The sequence below is a fragment of the Eleutherodactylus coqui genome, chromosome 4, assembly GCF_035609145.1.
Source record: "Eleutherodactylus coqui strain aEleCoq1 chromosome 4, aEleCoq1.hap1, whole genome shotgun sequence".
NCBI classification, from domain to species: Eukaryota; Metazoa; Chordata; class Amphibia; order Anura; family Eleutherodactylidae; genus Eleutherodactylus; species Eleutherodactylus coqui.
Genome location: NC_089840.1, coordinates 41448468 through 41466025, shown reverse-complemented (window position 1 = coordinate 41466025; position 17558 = coordinate 41448468). Strand labels below are relative to the sequence as shown.

General features: G+C 42.7%; 1 protein-coding gene across 2 annotated transcripts in view; it reads left to right on the top strand.

Moving 5' to 3' along the window:
- ZBTB20 (zinc finger and BTB domain containing 20) overlaps positions 1-17558 on the top strand; it is a 642654-nt gene that overhangs the window by 123698 nt on the left and 501398 nt on the right. For both annotated transcript variants that reach the window (XM_066599339.1, XM_066599340.1), the window contains exon 2: positions 4909-4967. The gene's annotated coding sequence lies outside the window, so the exon portion shown is untranslated. The remainder of the gene's footprint in view (positions 1-4908; positions 4968-17558) is intronic.

Genomic DNA, 17558 nt, shown 5'->3' with positions numbered 1-17558 from the left:
GGAAACATAACAATGAAATTCTTATAAAAATAGTTGTTTTTTTCATTGCTTCCTATTTTTTTTATTTTTACCACATCTGCCGTCACTCCCCACCCCCTCTGAGTTTTGCATAATCATTGCGTTAGCAAGGCCTAAGAAACCGAAGTGATAAAACATGCAGGAGCAGAAGCATTAATTTGTCAAATCATTTATGTCAGGGAAAATTTGGAATTAAAGTGATAACCTTTATTGGTTAATTGAGCAGATTTCAGCAGCAGACCTCGGAGATTTCACTGGTGTCTGTTAGGCGAAGACCTGAGAAGTCTCTAAAGCTTTCACATGAAATCCGCTTAGTTAACCTAAAAAATTGACCACTAATTCTTGGGCTTTTTTTTTTCTTGCACGCTCCTCAGTGATGGACAAGACGCAATCTCTGCTGCAGGAGTCACTTGTGGAAATGATAGCACTGATAGAAGCCTAGTTCGTCAGACAGTGAAATATCTGTCGTGTGCGTATGTTACATCAGAGGCGTTACTGCTGTAATCCTGTGTGGCAGAGGGGTGTTTGGACCTCGTTAGGCGAAACTGCAACCCCTATGGTATCTGTCCGAAATTCAGAAGGACAGGAACATGAACCAAAAGTGTGGGTACAAGACCTTAACATGGCATGTGGGTGAATGAAAATCCACTTCAGACTATCTAGAATGTGTTTTTACTGACTGGCCACTTTATTAGAGGCACTGGCCCTTCTATAATTGGAAATTCCCTCTATGGAAATTAGACTTGGGATCCCAGGGTGCAGCATAAGTTTTCCATGGGTCATTTTCCATACAAATGCACTTTAGATGGGAAAATCCAGCGATCTGAGTGACTTCCAACAAGGCCTGATCATCGGTGCTTGACTAGCCGGGGTCAGGATTTCATACACGGCCAACCTTGTGGGGTTTTCTCAAGCAGCAGTTTGGAGAGTATACTGAGAATGGTGAGATCGAAGAAAGCATCCAGTGAAAGGGGATCCTGTGAAAGAAAACATCTAGTCAATGAAAGGGGTCGGAGGAAGATATCAAGAATCGTTCTGACGAACAGCTGCTGCATAGTCAAGCAAATTTATAGAATACTGGTGCTCCAATTCACATGTCGGAACGCACAACTCGCCGTTCTATAACAGCGGAAAACCAGTTCTAGCACTATTGTGTCTATAAAAAAACTGAAAAGCAAGACTCAAGTGGGCAACAAAGTACAGTAATTGGATCACTGACCAGTGCAAAAACCTTGCCTGGTCAGATGAATCCAGAATTCTGTTAGACCATACTGATATAGGGTAAAACTTTGGCGCAGGAAGCATAAATCAATGATCTTTTCCTGCCAGTTGTTCAGAGCAGGTCAGCAGCCTCAGCCTAAAATAATTCACTAGGAAATTGCTTAAATAGCAGCTACCTAATAACAGTTGCATTCACTCCCTTTAGGCATGAACTACATACAGCTAATGTCAGGCGACAACAGCCGATGACTTGCATCTGACTTAACTTGTCCTTTATGTCCTGTCACCCACCATCCACACGTACACATCAGCATGCCATCTAAATGCTTCTGCACATTTCCCCAATCTGAAATCTCTGCCAGCTTATTACTGGCATAGATTTCCGCTATAATTTACATCAGCTTCTTGTGCAAATGATAGTAAATCAGTCCGGCATGGGCAGCTATGACAATCGCGTTAACAAAAAACGCAAACGCAAGTGTGTGGGAGCCCAAACTTCTCTAAAGCCCCTTCCTCTCCCAGCTGAGAGAGTACATGCATGTTATCTGCCGCCTGAGGTGAAGTTCTGCCTCTGCCTCATGGAGGGCACACCAGGAAAGCCTGTCTGCTCTGCAGCCATAGTCCAAGTAACAGGTCAGGGAAACCTCAGCTTCAGCAATGTGCCTTCATTGTCTCTTATGTGAAGGTGAACATTATCTTTTTCGCTTCTGTAAAACAATGTTAGGGAGCGTCAAGTAGATCTCCAGCCTCCTGTACCGGCCCCCGCTGCGTTCTCTCTGATGTACCGGGGACTTTTTTCTTTAGTTACAGTTAAATTGCGTGCAGTGTAATTACATTGTAGCAAATTATTATCTAAATAACAGATCAGAATATGTCATTATTTACCCCATAGTTACTAATATATTCCACTCCGAGGCAGAATTAGAAGCTGATCGTCTCTAGTGCAAAATCTGTACCAGGCCTCCATGTGCCATTTACAATGCTGGATTGGAGTGCCTGGGGCCCACCTGTAAAATTAGATCCCACTTTACAACGATATGTAAATATTACCTGAAATTTCAGGCCGCTGCGCTCTTTGTACATTTCAGTAGAAAGGTCGCTAGGTTTGCTTGTATCCTTGTCTCTAGTGAAGTACGGTATATGGAGAATGTGGTGAGCAGCAATTGGTGGACCCCCATTAACCCAATAGGTGCAGATCCCAGCCCAAAACTGCAGCAACATACAGTTTCATTACAAAACAGCGGATTTTTCTAATTTATTTTTAATGGCTGCATGCTTCTAGAGGCAAACAGTAGTCAATGCCAATTTGCATTAAAACCGAATATTAGCATGGTTTTTGTGTGACTTCACCCTTAAGAAGGTTCACAGCAATGTGGGAAAACTACATCTTCTAGCAGGTCCTAAAAGTATGCAGGTATCGGGGAATGTAGTAACCCTGTCAGTAGCCTGCTAGCTGGCTCTTGCCTTGGAGTATTCACCCTCTCAACTTTGTGAGCCGGGCATACATGCTCATATAATGCAGGCATCAGTAAGGAGCTGCCAAACGATTGGTGATGGGGGTCCTGCAGCAACATCAAGAAGATGGGCTGCTGCAGAGAAAGGAGACACTAACTAGCCTGTCAATGCAGTACTTGTGCAAGGGGTCCAATTCAGGGCCAGGGCTGGTTGGAAAATTTTAGTCTAGGAGGCAGGCACAAAGCAGTAGCCCATGATTAGCAGCCCAACCTAAGAGCACAGTTACACGTGTTGACTGTCAGGCGTAGATACTCCCTACCGTCGTCCCAGCAATAACGACTCCTGTGCTTTTACACAGGAGCAATGATCGCTCAGTGAATGGAGGTGGAGATCATCCCAGCCCACCTATCTCTATTCACAGTCAACAGGCAGTTTTTCATGGATGACCGACTGCCTGATCACACAGGCCAATCATCGTCCAGTTTTCATGCATGCACAAACTAAATGACGAATGATAAGTGAAGGAATTATCGTTCGTCATCCAGTCAGTGATGTATTTACACTGAACGATAATCGTTGAGATTTCCCTGATTCAACGAGGATCTGAACAAAAGGGCACTGAGGATGAAAAGTGAAAATTGAAAATGAAAATGAAGCTCATAACATAAATTTATCAGAACCAAGCTCATGACATTAATACAGCGCCAGAACCAAGCTCATAACATTAATACAGTGCCAGAACCAAGCTCATAACATAACTATGGCACCAGAACTAAACTCAGTACATAAATACAGCTGAACTAAGCTCAGCATATAAATCCGCATGATAGGTCATCAAGAGATGATCAGCAAGGGTTTGCCGCTTAGACTTCCTGCCAATCAGTTGGTTCCCAGCACTGCTGTCAGCATGGGCAGTGCAGCAAGTGGATCATGCCACCCATATCGCAGCGGTCTTCAGCTCTTACTAAAATCAATGGGAGCTGCTTCTGCACTACCAACCCAGCCAGCAGCAGTACAGAGAGCATTATCGGCTTCTTGCGCTGTCCGTATTGATAGCGATGCCAGGAATCACCTGATTGGCCGGAATCCTAGGCCACCGAATTATTCCCCCACTTATCATCTATTGATGACCTATTCTGAGATAGGTCATCAGTAGACACATATCATGGCCAGGGAGGGTGGGGTCATGCTTTAACAATTTTTAAAATTGCAATAACACATTTAGACTCATGATGACTGAAAGAAGCTCTCCACCTTCTACCCCCAAGTCTGTCCGGCTGCTGCCTTATGACCCCACGCTGTTAGCATCTAGCTATCTATGCTCGCCCTGCTTTTGATGCTTTCATGGGTTCTTCTGCAACCGGACAGCCTCACAGAGTCAGATACAGGGGTAGGGAAAGCGGACGAAGGTTCAAATCGGCCAGCCGGCACAAAACAATTGCTGGGGGACTGGCCCACCAGGAAATTCACCGATTCCCCTATGGGCCAGTCCAAGCCCTGCCATTTATAATACTGGTATCTTATTATGTGATAGAGGGGCCTTTGGACCCTCTAAGGCTCCAAAGCCCGGTTCTGGCTGCCACCTCGCCACCTCTTATGGCTACCCGATTCTACAGTCCTTCTATTCTATATGCATCTAGTAGTTTGGAATTGTGCCTCCTGTGGTCATAAGCACGCTGGATTACCAGAACTTTACCATGGATGCACCCTTGCTTGCTCACATTATATTCTGCCCTTCCCTTCCGCACTAATATTCCTTCCCAGTTTCTCAATTTCCATTCTGCGTTGCATATATCTTTAGATTTGGGTCTGTGCTGCATTAATAACGTGTCCTTGTAGTCGGGGCTGTGATCTCGCTGCTGTGTGAAGGCTTCGCTTAGACACCTGGACACATCTCTCACACTCTCGCCTTGCTAAAAGATTTAATAGTGGCACATAATAAATGATAAGTCTCCTGGAGATCACAGCCGTCTCCTCCTCCAGTCTGTACATGCAGACTCCCCATACCTCCAGCATTAGCCGGCCACATTTGGTGTTGACATCACCTGTTCTGCGCTTTTGTTTGGACTGTGGCTGCCAGATGAATATATGTTGATATGTATACATAAGAGTCTATTCCCACACCCAAATCCATATCTAGTCATTGAAGTGTTATGAAAACTCAGCGTGCCCTGTGCAAAGACACTAAATGTACGTCTCCTCTCTTCTTTATAGCAAGAATAAGGAGCGATAGAAACTTCTGCTGCTGCTTCAGACCCTCTGCAAACCACCAGGTAAGTCCTTTCCTCCTTCACCTACCGATAACCATATCTATATACTGTATATAAGACTTACAACAGCGTGGAATATTGTTTGCTTATGTTGCAAGTTAATGTAGTGAGGCTTATTTACTAACACTGTCTAATAGTGCAAACGTAGACTTAAAACGCACTAGTTTATTGCAGTAGCTCATACTGGAAGATATGTCATATTTAAAGGGGTATTCATGTCTCAGGAATCCTATTTCAGTGTTTTCGAAACTGAAAAACAATAGGTTCACCCATAAGATGTCTATTTCAAAAATGCTCCGTTCTCCAGATATGGCAGAGATTGATTCCTCTGTCCTCTGATTGTTTCCTGGTTGTTGCCAGCGAAACTGACCACGCCTTCTATGGAAAGAAATAGCAGAGCACAATGGTAGCTAGTAGGCAGGCCAAAAGCTTCTGCGCATGCGTTCCTGAGATCCTGGCCACCAGATTTTGATGAAAGAAGCGCATAAACGACGACCTCCTCTGCTGTTTCTTTCCATAGAAGAGGTGTTCTGTTTTCCTGGCAACGAGCAGTAAACAACCAGAGGAATCAATATCTGGAGAACGGAGCATTTTGGAAATAAACATCTTATGCTTGAATGCTTTGTGTTGCCATTTCATTCACATTAAAGTAGGAATTACGAGAGTGGAATACCACTTTAAGACTGTCTAGTCTAACTTGATATCACCATTTAGTTGGCTTTAGAGATGATCGAGTATACTCGCTAAGGCACATTACTCGAGGGAGTAGTGCCTTAGCCGAGTATCTGCCCGCTCGACTCTAAAGATTCAGGGGCCGGCGGGGGAGAGCGGGGAGGAACGGAGGGGAGATCTCTCTCCCTCTCTCCCCCCCCCCCCCCCCCGCTCCCCGCCGCAACTCACCTGTCACCCGCGCCGGCCCCCGAATCTTTAGAGACGAGCAGGGAGATACTCGGCTAAGGCACTACTCCCTCATCTCTAGTTGGCTTAATTTCCAACAAAAATTGTGCTTATTTTTTGGTACAATTTTTGGCGCACTGTGCCCCATTTAGGCCACGCCCCTTTTTCTACAAAGGACTGCTTTTATGTCGGACACAGAAAAAAGTGTTTGAAAGTATCTAAAATACATAGCAAATGCGATGCAAAGTATGTTGACAGTTTCTGGCGCCATTTGTGCCGAAAACAGTTGAATATTCAATAAAATTAAGCTCCAGTTTTTATTTTCACATTTCTTTATTTTATTCCTAATGTATATTTTTGTATCTACATCTATAAGTACCCGGGGCTGTTCCTTATAAAGGTAGACATCCACAGTACTTGATTATAAGAACAACCAGACGTCATTTTGTAGCAGGTAGTGAAAATGGAAGTTTTCTGGTTATTTTGTGGTGTATCTCCGTGTCTTCTGTAGTAAAGCTGGCCTGCTAACTGGGGCCTAGAGGGGTTATATCTGTAGAATAGGTCATCGATATCAGATCTGTGGGGGTCTGCAGCTTGGCACCATCTCCGATCAGCTGTTTGAAGAGGCCACGGAGCTTAGGTGAGAGTCACGGCTTCTTTTCAGGCCAGTGATGTCACATTCATTCATCCTGTGGCCTGAGTTCAGCTTGGTCCCATTCCAGTGAATGGCACTGAGCTGCTATACCAGGCACAGCTACTATGAAATGTGCGACACTGCCTGGTATGCAGTGAAGAGGGTGAACACCTGCTGATTGGATATTGATGACCTATCCTAAGGGGAGGTCATCAATATTGAGGTTCCTTAATAACCCTTTTAATACTTACCTTGTTATCTAGTTTGTAGCTCTGCACCGTTATTTTACATCTGTGGTCAGTGACTCCACCTTACCTGCGAATTCTGTTGTCTGAACTCGGACTTCTATCTTAACAGAGGCCTGAATTGTTGCTACGCTTCACCTCCATGTTTTAAGGCTCTTTCACACGAGCGCATATGTGCAGCGATTAGAGCTCATTGATTTCAACGGGTTCATCCACAGCTGTGTATTTTCCATGCGAATTTTGGTCACGGGAAAAAAAAACAAAATAGCATATTTTAGCCCTTGGATACGCTGCGTATTTACGGACCGAAATACACGTACACCCATATGAATGCACCCTCATACCATTGTGCTGCAGCTCTGCTTGGTCACACATTCTTCTTAGCACAAGTTCAGCAGGAAGTCTTTGCATGGAGAACAGAGTTACAGCAGGTCAGAGGAGTCAGGGTGGTCAGGGGGGTCAGAGGGGTCAGGGGGGTCAGGGTGGAGCCTGGAAGTCTCCTTGAAGCTACAGTACACCTGTATGCACAGCTTCATTCCCTAGCAATGCACCAAGATGTACAGTGTCTCACGTTTGCAGTAACGTTTGTGGCAACATCTATCATATGCTTTATTAGAACACATGGTGCTCATAAAGGAGGTCCTTCTGCTATTCTGGAGAATTCAGCCGAACTCCTGTATGATATGGTCACCAATTTGCTCTATGGAAGCCTATGTGTGACCAGCCACAACGTCGCAATATCTGCTGACCACCGTGGATTCCAGAAATGGGACCTGCGGCAATCAGCTGATCGCTTGGACAGCTTTGTGTTTAGAAGAAGATCTCTTGTTGAGACCTTCAGTGGAGCTGGAGATCGGGTAAATCATGATTGGATGCGTGTGATGTCCACATTATACTCCTGGTTTGAGGCGTGTTTACCATTCACCTCGCTTGGCCTGAACGCTGCCATCTTCCAGCATACGGTCATGGTGTAATGTACGGGTCTGGTCACATTGGACTTCTGCCGAAAATCGTAAGTCTGAAGGCTACAGTGTAAAATAACCATAAGTAGCAGAGCGGAGGGCGTCACTTCAGCAAGGTCTATTCAATGTCTTCTGTGTGGAGATGAATATTCCCCTTTCTTCACTCCTTAAAACAATGTTACAGAGCTGTAGAAAACATTTCAAGCCTCCTGCATCGCATCCCCGCTGTGTTCTCTGTGTGCAACGGGGGATTTTTTTTGTTGCAGTTAAAATGTGAGGAATGTCATTATACTGAAACAAATTATTAACATATCAGAATTATCTATCTACCTCTCATATCATGCCTCTATCTATCTATCTATCTATCTATCTATCTATCTATCTATCTATCTATCTATCTATCTATCTATCTCATATCTATCTATCTATCTATCTCATATCTATCTATCTATCTTATATCTATCTATCTCATATCTATCTCATATCTATCTATCTATCACATATCTATCTATCTATCTATCTATCTATCTATCTATCTATCTCATATCTATCACATATCTATCTATCACATATCTATCTATCTATCTATCTATCTATCTATCTATCTATCTATCTATCTATCTATCACATATCTATCTATCTATCACATATCTATCTATCTATCTCATATCTATCTATGACATATCTATCTCATTATCTATCTATCTATCTATCTATCGCCTATCTATCTATCTCCTATCTATCTTCTATCTATCTATCTCATTTCTATCTATCTATCTATCTATCTATCTCATATCTATCTATCTATCTCATATCTATCACATATCTATCTATCACATATCTATCTATCTATCTATCTATCACATATCTATCTATCTATCACATATCTATCTATCTATCTATCTCATATCTATCTATGACATATCTATCTCATTATCTATCTATCTATCTATCTATCTATCTATCTATCTATCTATCTATCGCCTATCTATCTATCTCCTATCTATCTTCTATCTATCTATCTATCTCATTTCTATCTATCTATCTATCTATCTATCTCATATCTATCTATCTATCTCATATCTATCACATATCTATCTATCTCATATCTATCTATCACATATCTATCTATCTATCTCATATCTATCACATATCTATCTATCTATCTATCTATCTATCTATCTATCACATATCTATCTATCTATCACATATCTATCTATCTATCTATCTATCTATCTATCTATCTATCTCATATCTATCTATGACATATCTATCTCATTATCTATCTATCTATCTATCTATCTATCTATCTATCTATCGCCTATCTATCTTCTATCTATCTATCTCATTTCTATCTATCTATCTATCTATCTATCTCATATCTATCTATCTATCTCATATCTATCACATATCTATCTATCACATATCTATCTATCTATCTATCTATCTATCTATCTATCTATCTATCTATCTATCTATCTATCACATATCTATCTATCTATCACATATCTATCTATCTATCTATCTCATATCTATCTATGACATATCTATCTCATTATCTATCTATCTATCTATCTATCTATCTATCGCCTATCTATCTATCTCCTATCTATCTTCTATCTATCTATCTATCTATCTCATTTCTATCTATCTATCTATCTATCTATCTATCTATCTCATATCTATCTATCTATCTCATATCTATCACATATCTATCTATCTCATATCTATCTATCACATATCTATCTATCTATCTATCTATCTATCTATCTATCTCATATCTATCTATCTATCTATCTATCTATCTATCTATCTATCACATATCTATCTATCTATCACATATCTATCTATCTATCTATCTATCTATCTCATATCTATCTATGACATATCTATCTCATTATCTATCTATCTATCTATCTATCTATCTATCTATCTATCTATCTATCTATCTATCGCCTATCTATCTTCTATCTATCTATCTCATTTCTATCTATCTATCTATCTATCTATCTATCTATCTATCTATCTATCTATCTATCTATCTATCTATCTATCTCATATCTATCTATCTATCTCATATCTATCTATGACATATCTATCTCATTATCTATCTATCTATCTATCTATCTATCTATCTATCTATCGCCTATCTATCTTCTATCTATCTATCTCATTTCTATCTATCTATCTATCTATCTATCTATCTATCTATCTATCTATCTATCTATCTATCTCATATCTATCTATCTATCTATCACATATCTATCTATCTATCTATCTATCACATATCTATCTATCTCATATCTATGTATCACATATCTATCTATCTATTATTGATCTATCTATTATCTATCACATATCTATTTATTATCTATCACATTATCTTTCTATCTATCTATCTATCTATCTATCTAATCATTCAATCAGATCTTTAACTGGTTGTAGGTGTCTATTAGAATATAACAGAGAAAGAATCGACAGAGAATAAATTAATAAAGTAGATAGACTCTGTCAGTCATCTATCTTTCTCTCTTATCTTACTATCCATTATCGATCTGTCAATCTCTCTTGTCTATCTACATATCTATCTCAGGGGTGCACAACATGCCCCCCACAATGCCATTCTGTGCGGCCCTAATAATTTAAAGCCATAAATATTGGTGAAGCATGTCTCCACCAGAAGTATGGGTTGCCCGGCTGACCTACAGGTCACGCCCACAGCTGCCAAAACCTTCCAAGTGGAGACATACTACACTATTTCCCCCCCTTCTGTATTCTGGGTTTGTCATCTTCTCTCCTTTTCTAGGCACCCAAACATGTAATAAAGCGGAAAATAAAGCCGCAGATGGTGCAGAGAGATGCTTTCCTCTTGTGCTATTTTTTTGCTGCTGCTAAAATGCCAGCAGCACTCACCTGCTTGGCTGCTGTCCCTTCACCACCAGGGCCTCACTTCCCTTCAGGAAGTCCAGGGTCACCTCGTAGCTGGGACTCCTTATAGACTGCATAGAGCAGAGCACTGAGGAGGGACAGCGGCTGCACAGCATGGAGCAGAGTACTGCTGGGGAACAGTGGCTGCACAGGCAGACAGCATGGAGCAGAGTACTGGGGGGGACGGCGGTTGCACAGGCGGACAGCACAGAGCAGAGCATTGGGGGGGACGATGGCTGCATGGGCAGACCGCACAGAGCAAAGCACTGGTTGAGACGGCGGATGCACGGGCAGACAGCATGAAGCAAAGCACTGTAGGGGACGGCGAATGCACGGGCAGACAGCATGAAGCAGAGCACTAGGGGGGATGGCGGATGCATGGGCGGACAGCAAAGAGCAGAGCATTGGGGGGGGGACAGCGGCTGCACGGACGGACAGCACAGAGCAGAGCACTGGGAGGGACAGCGGCTGCAAGGGTGGACAGCACTGAGCAGGGCACTGCGGGCGGACGGCAGGTGCTGCATGGGCTCCATGTGGGCATGTCAGCTCATGGAATCTGGGAGGGTGTGTGTGTGCGGGAGCCAATCGAGAGCTTTTGAGCGTGACCTGGGCGTTACCTGTAGCTCAGCCTGGTCAACCAATTCTTCCGGTGGAGACATACTGCACTAATACCCACATGCAGTTTCCATGTCAGGGTGAAGAGGAGTGCCACATAGCAGAGCAACAGAAACGGACAAGTACTAAGGGTGCCCTGTGTAGCCAAGTCTGAGTCTTTGTATATTAGGACTAGTACTAAGGGTGCACTGTGTAGTCATGTATGGGTCCCCTATATATTAGGACAAGTACTAAGGGTGCATTGTGTAGCCATGTCTGGGTCCCCTATATAGTAAGATAAATACTAATGGTGCACTGCGTAGCCATGTCTGGATGCCTGTATATTAGGACAAGTACTAAGGGTTCAGTGTATCCATGTATGGGCCCCCTGTATATTAGGACAAGTACGAAGGATGCCCTGTTTAGCCATGTCTGGGTCCCCCTTTATATTAGGACAAGTACTAAGGGTGCACTGTGTAGCCATGTCTGGGTCACTATGTATACTAGGGGAATAAAGTATTTTGACCAATTTGGCACTCCAGAAATGACTATGCGAGTGAGAGGCATTGTATCTGCATGCAGCTCTGTACATTATATTTTATAGGATTTGTGAAGTGCACGGCCGTTACCTCGACATCTACAATGGAAAGAACCAAGTGCATTGTCTCCTCCTCTCTAGAGTGCTGATTAGGGTAACGGGGAAAGTGATCCCCATTCTTCCAATCCCTGGAAGTAAAACTTATTATGGCATATACTTAGGATATACCATAAATGTCTCAGATGGGAATACTCTTATGGCCCTTGGAAGTGGTTCAGTATGGCAATGCGGTCCCAATCTATCGCTTTCATACTATTTCTATCTGTCTGTCTCCATCCACTGTGGTAGATCTCCATAGCTCAGACTATAGTAACATAATACTTCTTCAGCATGCACACGTGCTATAGATGTCTCTTTGGGACATACGCCTCGTAACAGGGTTTGTAAATCATCCATGTTTGGGTGCCTCATAGAGATCTGCGGCCCCCTGTCTTGGATGTTGGTGGGTCCCAGCTGACATCCCCATACCTGAAGCTTGCAGTCCCCGTTCCCTTCCCGGCAGCGGCTCCACATTACGGTTTTCCCTGAGTGTTGGGTCCTTTCTGGCTGTTCTGACTTCTCATCCAGAAAGAACATAACATGTAGGCGGTTTCCATTCTTGATTTGTGTTTTTTTCTCTCTCTCTCTCTCTCGACCTCTTGTGATAATAAGACAATGAAATATTTGAGGGCCATTCAGGACAATTGTCGGCCGTCGCAGCCCGGCCCGGTTAGGTTCTACGTCTCTGGACACGTTTGTTGAGATCTCAGACAATAATCCTTTTCCTTGAAGAGAAGACTGGTGAAATAATTTATTTGCACTTGGTGTATTTTGAATGCATACATTAATATTAATATATTTTAGAAGGAGACAGGTTGTACTTTACTTTGGTTGGAATCCGTAATATAAACATTGTCAGCTACAAGAGGGTGTTAGGAGTGATAACATTAACCCCTCGCGCTCTTACAGCGTGACTGCGGCCGCACATTGTCTCTGTGTGCCTTACACAGATTTGGCTTGGCAGACTGGTCTTGTCGGTGGGGTGGTGGCGTTGGGTATGGAGGGGGGGGGGGTCCTACGTCTGCCTGCATTGCTAATTTGTCCCTGGATATTACAATGCACAGAAATGATTCTGTTTGGAGATTGGCCTGATTACCTATTAGTATAACCTATAATTGTAAGATGAATATATCTCGTAACAGATTTTCAAATTAAAATGAGCATGCTCCTTGCGTCCCTCGAGGCATTTAATCACGGGGAAAGTGCAGTAAACGGACAAGATTCATTATCTATTCAGGGCATGATTATTATTAGCTATTTTACATTCACGCAAAGCAGAAAGAGCGCATCATTTTCATTGCACCTTGCTGGTGCCTTTTAAGGATGCACCGGAGTTTGGCAAGCGGGATTATGTTTAGTCTCTGGAAAATGTAGATTGTATTTAATAGACAGCGCTCAGATCCTCTCCCAAACTTAATATGCCATTAAAGCCACGTTACAGAGGGGCAGGAGGGGGGTCCCTTGGCAGCCGTATCGGCCTTTTATCTAAATTGATGGGTGAAATGAAGCAGCGCATCTAGTTTTATACACAGGGATGCAGTTGTTGGCAATGCCAAGCGAATAGTCCCTAAATCAGTCAGTTTGCTCCCCCATGCAGTTGATGGTTTTAGTGCCCCCCTTATGTAATGCTCTTCAATATATAGGGGCTGGAAGATCAGTGCTTGCTTTGTTCCATACTGCACCATCTCCATCGCGGTTTCCATCGTACGTTTCACGCGGTGCTGATTTGCTGCAGATTTTGTCTCGGATGTTGGTGCCGATCTGCAGCGGATTTCATCCCTCCAGTTTGAATGGAATCGCAAGGGTGAAATCTGATGCAAATCTGCACCAAAATCACCAAATGTGAATGCACGAAAAATATGAAGTAACAGACAACGTGATGGGAAAGTGATAGACCCCAATGTATTAAATGGGGTACGCTGAGCACCAATAGTGTCCTCATTGCCGTCAACCCCATGATGGAACAGGAAAACAGAAATGTCGATGCAGATCTGAACCTACACATATTAGTAGATCTGAAAGTATTGATGATGATGATAATATATTAGTCATACCATAATAATGGCACTCTACTCAGGGCCACAGACGTCTATGTGAATAGACATCTCTCAAAGGCAGCAGGCATACAATGATGGAGCCTGATCGCCCAGCCGTATTTTAGGGCTGTGTATTATCTATATATTCCACGGACTGCGCACGAACCCATAATAGCTAATTAGGCCATTCACAGCCATTTGTGCTGATCGTCCTTGTGAAGAAAAGAAATCACCGCATTTACTATTCTTTATCCATGTTCACAGACGAGAGCAGAGCATGCGGTGTATGGGCCTGCGGAAATATAGTATAGCATACAGGCGCTATCTGCGTGCCGTCCGGTTTTATTATTTTGCATCCAGATTCTCGAACAAATATAACAATGGCCGTTTAAATACGCCCTTAAGATGCAGGCATTTATTCCTGGGCGATATGACTTAAAGGGAACCTGTCATCACATTGGAGCCCCATAAACTAGATTATGGGGTTCAAAAGATGAGGGAAAGTGGAGTCTGGGGACCCTGTTCCTGTGTTGTGTCCCCGTGAAGTTGTTGTACACTTGTCTCTTTTCAGACAGCTCTTTGCACGCTCTCCCATTCATCTCTATTGTAAACCCTTAGAGCTGTCTGACAAGAGTCACGCTGTGTGCGCCAACTATGTGCCAACTACACATGGCAGGAACGGGGCACCCAGGTGAGCATTAAACATAGTTTCCCCTTTTTTCCCTCATAAAGTTTATGGGGCTCAAAAGTGATGACAGGTTGGTTCCCTTTAAATCTCACTTTTTGCTCCATGATGGTCCGTCTCTCATGTAGCGTTCCCTCTTCCTTTGTTACATGAGGTGTTCAGCGCTCCTACCTCTTGAAGACTCATATTTGAAGATCTAATGAAAGACCTTTCGTAGTTTTTAAAATTCATCAATTAATTTGCTTCCATTACGTCTCATTTCCTCCAGATGCAGCGCTGACATTACAAGCAGACATCTTCTTTATAGTTACCGGTAGTTTCTTTTACTTGGCCAGCCAGTTTCTTGCCCCCATTGCCATCCTGAGCATCGGTTGTGTTTTCTCCCCCTCCATCAATCAGGTGGAGCGATTACCCACAGCCTCATTACTGGTGACCACACGGTAAATACCGCAGTGGAGGTTTAAATCTGTACTTTTGTCTTAGTCTGTTTCCTCTACCCTCCAGAATGTCAAGTTTACACAGAACTAGTATTTCTATTTCAGTAGTTTTTGCAGAAGGTGATAATTAGCGGCTTTTCTTTCTCAAGGATTAACAGTTCTCCAACAGGTCTTGACAGGAAGGAGGAGAAGATGCGAGTAACATCCTTACTGTGAATATTGCTCATTGCAATGTACAGCACATAACAATGGGGACGGCATGTAAACACGACAAGTGACACGCTAACAAGAGAGATCTCTGTTCTTATAGCCACATCTGGAGAGGAGCTTTTATTTTGGGATGGAGTCTCACTTTCATGTAGTCAAGTGCAGGTTAATCAGGCATCTTTCTAGCTAACGAGGCTCATTAACCGTTTTACTGCAGCCGCCGCTGACAGAGATGAGCTACGGCGAAGCTCTGACGTTATGCACAAACATAGCCGAGCTTAACATGTCATTAATATTCAGAGGTGCTTGAAGAAGAAATTGCGCCGTGGCCTCCATTCACAACCTCACATACACCTATACTGTAATACTGCTCCTTCATGGACCAGGCTCGAAGTGGAACTGCGGCTGCACCCTCTATACACCCCTGGCTGCAGCATTTGGGGGTTGGACTGTTGACTCGAAGCACTGGGAGTCACATCTACATGGCGTTATATGTAAAGCCAAGTTTTCCCATAAGTTTCTTCCTGGTACTCCAGTATCTGCTCACACTCTGAGAGACCCTTAGCTGAAAATGTCCACAGTGTATGCGATATTAAGAGCCATACAGAGGACAGGCCCCGTAATGGGTACAGCGCTGCACAATGTGTTGACACTATAAATATAATGGGGAGTAATGTTGTTAGTGTACTCATACAGTCATTTGTAAAGTTCATCCCTTTTCAAGCAACGTGTGCTTATGTGAGAGCCAGTGCGATGACCAGCAAAAGTGCTATTTACTTTATTTACCCAAAATTATGTTTTCCTGCTGAAAAATCCCTCTAAAGAGCTAGCCACTAGGGGTCTCCCTTCCTTCTAACTTGCTGTCATTTCCACTGCATGTTGTCAAGTGTTTTGTTTTACTCTGTTACCTTAGTCGGATGGACAGAGAAAAAGAAGGGTAGGAGGGGAATGAGTCATTCTCATTAAAGTTTATAAGCGTAAAGGGAAGGGGGGAGAATTAACAGATGTTAGAGCTAATCTTGAGCAATTCACTGCTATTCATTCACATCTACACTGCTCAGCACTGCTGTACACTGTGCTACATTCTAATGTTACGTCTCTGTTACAGAGAATAGGATCTCCAGTTTTCTCTGTGCACAGTCTATAGTACGCAGCGCAGCAGCCAGGCTCCTCCCACTAGTTCCGAGACAACCGAGAATCAGATGTATCCCCTGCAAAGGGTAAATGAGGAAAAATACAGGATATAAGTCATATAATGGCCACGTATAGTGTTATTCCTCATGTGTGTACACTGCAACTCATTGTAAAAAGTCATCTGTAAAGTTAGGCATGTTTTAGTAGCTCTTCAGACACATTAGGTGAGAGGTTTTATGTCTGTGACCTACTTTACATTGGCACTGTTTAGTATATATATTTAAATTCTGAAAATCCTTAACTTTATTCTAATCTTTCAATTAAAAGGCCACCATATTGTATTATGGGTCAACTTAATGCCAAATGTATTCATGCAAGATTACATTACTGCTAGACTGGGTAGGACAGTCAGATGTGACCTGAGACCATTCTCAGCTGGCCATGGTGACATCACCAGTATGTTGACATCATATAATGGGAAATGTCCCATTGCTCATAGTATATGGCAGGGATTCCTTACAAGGCCTCACTAACTGCAGGGAGCAAAGTTATCGGTCTTTTAGTCATAGTCCACTAACAAGACAGTAAGAGACAGAAACCTTGTGAATTGGAGACTAAAGGGGTTTTGTTTTATAATTTAAGGCCTATGATCTCATCCATGTTTCAATCTCAATGCTGTTTGCATAATTTGAGACTGAGCCCCAAGATGAAAAGTGGGGCTGAGGGAAAGGTAAAATGTGAACTGAGCCTTAGGGCGCCCACCCACTGGCGATTTTTTTTCCTTTGCGTTTTGCGTTTTTTCTCAAGAGCAATTAGTTTTGAATGTGTTCCTGTCCACTGGCGTTTTTTTTTTCAGTCCGTTGCAATTTTTAACATAGGAACTGTCAGTTGCATATGTGTCCTTATTTTTCTCTTAATGCACCCATGAATGTCAATGTAAATTAACGGAAAAAGCCGCGAAAATGCCACGAAAAACGCGCGGAAAACGCGCCAAAAACGCACCGAAAACGCTGCGTTTTTCACGCATGAAAATCGCAAACGCCAGTGGGTGGGCGCCCTTATGCAGTAAGTTCTATTCTCATGTCAAAATCTTGCCAATATCTTAAAGGAGCTGATACAGTGCCCCACATTTATTAGTAATGTCATAGTTTGCCCCAATGAATTTAAAATGGGTACTTGGCGAACATTACACCTAGTT